Source organism: Corapipo altera, unplaced genomic scaffold (genome assembly GCF_003945725.1).
Source record: "Corapipo altera isolate COAL_440 unplaced genomic scaffold, ASM394572v1 61305, whole genome shotgun sequence".
Classification (NCBI taxonomy): domain Eukaryota; kingdom Metazoa; phylum Chordata; class Aves; order Passeriformes; family Pipridae; genus Corapipo; species Corapipo altera.
Window position 1 is genome coordinate 8,215,271 of NW_020884909.1, and position 5,233 is coordinate 8,220,503.

Below are 5,233 nucleotides of genomic sequence, written 5' to 3' on the forward strand. Positions count from 1 at the left end.
GCCAGTAAAAATTAGGTCATGGAGTATTCATGCCATGCTGCTGGAAAAGGCACTTCTTGATAGTACTTTCTGGTTTTGAAAATGTTTCACTTGGGATTTACAAACTCCTTTCCTCAGGAGGACTGGACTTTCTGACCATGATCTTCACTGGGGGGAATGTCCTCCTTGGAGAATGTCTTTAAAAGGCACTCTTGGTAGAAGAAGGTGGTCCTCCAACGATAAGGGAGGACTGTCTGCATCCATCTGTCCTCCGTGGTCTCTCTGTTTCATGGGGGAGAGGTCACTGGGTGAGGTGGAGAAGCAAATGACCCCTTGGGACTGCAAGGAGGAGAGAGAGTAAGACCAGTGCAGGGGTTTAAGTTGCTCTACCAACCCTTTACTCAGATGGGATGCCCTGTAGAGCAGTGTATCATCACTAAACCCTTGCAGAAATCAGCCCCACAAAGTGCGTTCAGGCAGTTTCAGCACTAAACTCAGTAATACACTTGGCTAGATGAAGGGTTTTCCAGGACTGTGCATTCCAGCAATAATTTTATTAAATACATTGCTGACACAGACAGGCTAAGAAATGAAATCTGAAAGGTGGAGAAGGAAAATGCTGCCATAAGACAAACTCAACAGAAGTCATGAGACAGGATTGCATGAACTGACTTTTTGAGGAAACCCTCAATCAAGTGCTGTGATACTGTGACTGTAAAGAAGACATAAAACATTGTGGGCACTGAGTTTGCTTAGCATCTGTGTCCAAAGACTCCATTATGGACGCATTTTTGTTAGGCAGCTCTACAGACTGAAGAGCTCTGGATGTCTTAGGACTGGATCCACAGATCAAAAACTCTGCTTGTTCACTGTTAAATCAGAAAAACACTGGGGCCAGAGTGTGTGTTCATTCCAAGATGTCTGAGCAGTGGTCTGATTGACACTGGGACTGCAAGTGTTGGGACAACATCGGTGCTTGATGCACTTGGGAAGGAGGCAGTCAGGAAAGAAGTAGCACCAGGGGAAGAAAAATGGAAAAAGGGGTAAAATGATGAGAGGCATCTTTTGGAAGAAATCTTTTCTGACCAGTCCATAGAGCTCACAACAGTGGAGTGCTTACAAGCCATCACCCCCCTTTGGCTCCCTGTGGCTGAGTTCTCTTGGTGCTGTGGTGTGAGGGCAGTGCAGTGGGAGAGGGCACAGCAAGGGGTGAGGGTAGTGTGGTGGGCTTGCTATGCCAAGTCTTAGCAGTTGCTGGGTTTTAATAAATGCCCTGCCACGCTTAGCTGATGGGGTTGTATGTGTATTCTTATTTTCTTTAATTTACCTATTTTACATGTCCTTCAGCGTGGAGGAGAGAGGAAGCCATGTTATGGTCTTGCTTATTTCCAGCCACAGGTACACATAGCTTTAAGAGCCATGGCGGAGTCAACTTGTGTAGCTGTTATTGACTCCAACACAGCTATGACTGAGTGTCCTCCCTGGTGCTGTGCTCTTTCCTGCGTATATTTGCCACTGGGAAATATGAGTCCACAGGCACAACAAGTAGCACAGCACTAAGCTGATCCACCCTATGACTCTGTCCCAGCAAACTCTGGAAAAACCTGCTTTTTCTTCTGGATTCATTACTTAATGTTAGAGGACCAACAGCTCTTGGCTTAAGTGTCTTACTGGGCACCCAAGTGATGGTCCTGTATGGGCATTGTCAGGCAGAGTTAGATCAAGTGGCTTGCACTGACACAGGCACTGGGTACACATCCCGAGCTCTGACTAGAGCTGCTTCGTGCTGGAGGCAGAGTGCTCAGGGGCGATGTGAGGCTCTGGACACCAGCTGTGGAGCCCTGTGGTCCCTCAGACCTGCTCCTATCACAGGCACACATTACTGCAGTGTGAGAGACAAAAAGATCTGAAAGGATCAAAACCAGTGTCCTTTTTCTAGTTGAGCTATATGAGACTCGACATGCAAATATTGAGTGAAAAGTACGTTAAAGCAGTGTCAGGATTGCTGCCCTCGGTGTCATGGCTAGCGTGTCAGCTCCAGTAGTGACCTCGCTCACCAGTCCTGTGAAAGGGCTCACAGGATGCAAGAGCTCCAGGGCAGGAACCAGATCAAGGGCACTGAGCTGGATGAGGCCACAGCATTGTGGGGCAGGTGGGTACGTAGGGATTCCTGTCCACACGTATATGTGTAGGCACACTCAAATCTCTCAGATGCTGGTGGAGGTTGTGGAGAGGTGGACTTTAGTCCTGCATCAGCCCAAGACACCACCCAGACAGACCCCTGTGTCCAAGGTCTCTGGTTTTGCGTTGTCAAAACTAGATGGGAAAAGTGGCCAGTGGGCATTTAGACCTGCCTTTCCCTTTGTTGAGTCTCCTGTGGAAAGAAACCTTGTTTTCACTTTGTAGTGGCCTTTGTACATTTTGAAATTACAGAAACTCATTTCATTGCAAATGGAATTCCTTTCCAAGAAAAAAAAGAACAGGTTTTTTTTTCTTACAGACAAACTACTTTGTATTAGGGATGTCTAGTATCAAAGAAATACAAGTCTACTGTATCCACCAAAGTCTGCAATGCCTGCATTGAACCTTACTTCTTTGAAAAGAGAGGAAAAAGAAAAGAGAGGGAGAAAAATAAAAGCCTCCATCCCTTAAAAAATACATTACAAACAAAAAAAAACTTACAAAGAAAAAAAAAACCACAACTCATAAAAATAACTGTTGAATTGCCTTTGAAAGTAGGGGATAACATCTGTTGCAAAACAGATGAAAAAATGCTTCTTAAAATGTGTATGTTTTGTATTCTTTTTTTCTAGTAGGAAAAGAACAGACTTGAAATATTGGTGTTTTTTCCTTAGTGCAGTGTGTTGCTTTTGTGTGTTATAATATTTGAATGTAATTACAGCAGTGCCAATTTGCCAAAGATGTCGAACATTATTTTGGGGATTTTGTTTTGGGGTTTGTTTTGGGGAGCAAAACAGGTGGTGGGCTTGGGACCGGGGGTGCTTCAACATGGGTCAAAAAAGAGGGGACATTTGAAGGGGGGGGGGGGGGTCATTTATTTGGGTTTTTTTCAATTCTTTTTCTTGTCAATAATGAAATTTGTGATTTTATTCTAAATTAAATGGTTGACTGCAACATTTTTTATTTTTAGATTAGTTGAAGAAACATGCAATAAGATTGGCATAGTTCAATATCTGTGTGTCTTTTCATGAGAGTGACTGTTACTTGTGGACATTTGGTTTTACGTAACCTTCACGTGAGATAATTATTTGTAAATATTTACCATAATTTTATTGGTTCCCAAAATAAAAGTAATTTTTTTAAGTTCAAAAAGCCTGCTTTCACTCTTGTCCTCAGTTTGTGTCCTGCCTGTCTTGGGAAAAAACTTACTTGGTGGTTGCATTTGAAGTGGGATATTGGGGGCCGTCATGAGAAGGCATCCATTGGACAAGGCCAGGCCTTGCAGTGGTGGGTCACTGAACACTTTCCCCAGCTGGCAGCACAATCAGGCCCAGCAGGTGCTGAAACAATGTTGGTAACATGCCAACATTTGGGTCTCACTGGGCAAGCTTGTACAGCATCAAGATGTTCTCTGCTTCTCCCTCAGAGAGGAGCCTGGTCATGGGCAAAAGGCTGTCAGGGGATGCAGCTGGAGGGCTGACCTCAACTGACCAAAAGGATGTCTCTATCATACAGTATCACGCTCAGCAGCAGAAATGGGAGAAGGAGTTTTTCCAAAGCAGATGTCACTCAGGGACTGGCTGGGCACCATCAGCCTCTTTGTGGGAAGGGGTGAGCAGATGTTTTGTATCACTTGCTTTTGTTTTCCTCCATCCTTTGCTTAACCTGTTTTTATCTCAATCCTCGCGTTTTCTCACTTTTGCTTTTCCTATTCTCTCCCCCATCCTACTGTGGAAGGAGTGAGCAAAATAAATATTAAGCTGCTAGCCATGTTAAACTCTCCACAGCATGTACTCCTTATAATAAAAATTAACATTAATTCTAAGAGCTAAAGTCTAAGAGCTCAGAAGAACGGGTGTTTGTCCCAGTACTGTACATTTTAGTCTTAAACCTGAGAAGTGGAACTCAAAACTTTCCACAATTCAGCAAATATTTGTAGATAAATAAAATCACAGCCAATGGACACATGGACAATGGGCAGAGAGGAAAAATTAAGTTAACCAGCAGCATCCATTCAGTATTTACTCAATGACCAGCTGGCTCCACTTTGGGGAGAAGTCTACTGTCTGCACCAGCGGCATAAAGCAGGGATGCTTCCATGCAGTTGTATTTCAGTGTGGAGTGGGTATTCCCACTCTTGAGCCTGCAGTGTCACGGACTGCATCTATGAGCAAGTGCGCAAACGTCAGTTTTCTGTAGTTGCCAAGTTCATCCAGCAGCACTTGTCCAGTCAGGCTGGACTTGGTGCATCCACCTCCACCCCTGTACTTCTCTCCTAATGTCCTAATGTGTTCTCTATGCACCATGCACACTGCACAGCTCTCTGGGACGCACAGCTTTTGGAACTGCCCTTCACATCTCTCACCTTGTGTGGACTGAAGTGACAACCTCCCAGTGCCACTGCTCACCTCATTGCTGTGTGCTGTTGTTTGCCATCCTCCAGCCCCCATCAAGGCCCCCAGTGCCCCAAGCCCCTGGATGAAGCAGGAATCCCTTGTGCTGCCCTCCAAGCCCTGGGAGACCCAGCTTCTTGTGGGCAATGTCCACTGGTGGCGATGCCTTCTGGGAAGGGAGGAAAACTCTCAGATCTTCAGATCACACTGTGTCACAATGCTTGGCTCACCTCCCCCAGGCAGAAAGTTCCCAGAAGGGTCCGGGGCTTGGAGACCACACAAGACGACTGTTAAAGTCCATTCTGATCCAAACTGTTCTGTGGTTCTAAGATTCTTTCAGTGCACCTCCTAGCACTTCACAAGAAAGGCAGAGTGTGGATGAACCAAACCAACTTTCCCTCATAAAGCCTGTACCAATGCCCAGGTAGCCTTCAGCACAGATTCATAGCATAACAGCAAAAGGACTTTGCAGGAGAACTGTCAGGTGGTGATAACACCAGGAGCTGTGTTGTGGCTGTCCTGTCTTTGCAATGAGGTGCTGATGGCATTTCTTGCTCTGTTTTTTCACACATTTTGTATTTCTGCTGTCTTTCAGCCTCACTAGGTTAAGAGAGGAGCAAGTCGTCTGTCCTGCAGCAGGCAGGCAGTGCCCATTCCTCATTAAGCCTTCCCATGTCTGG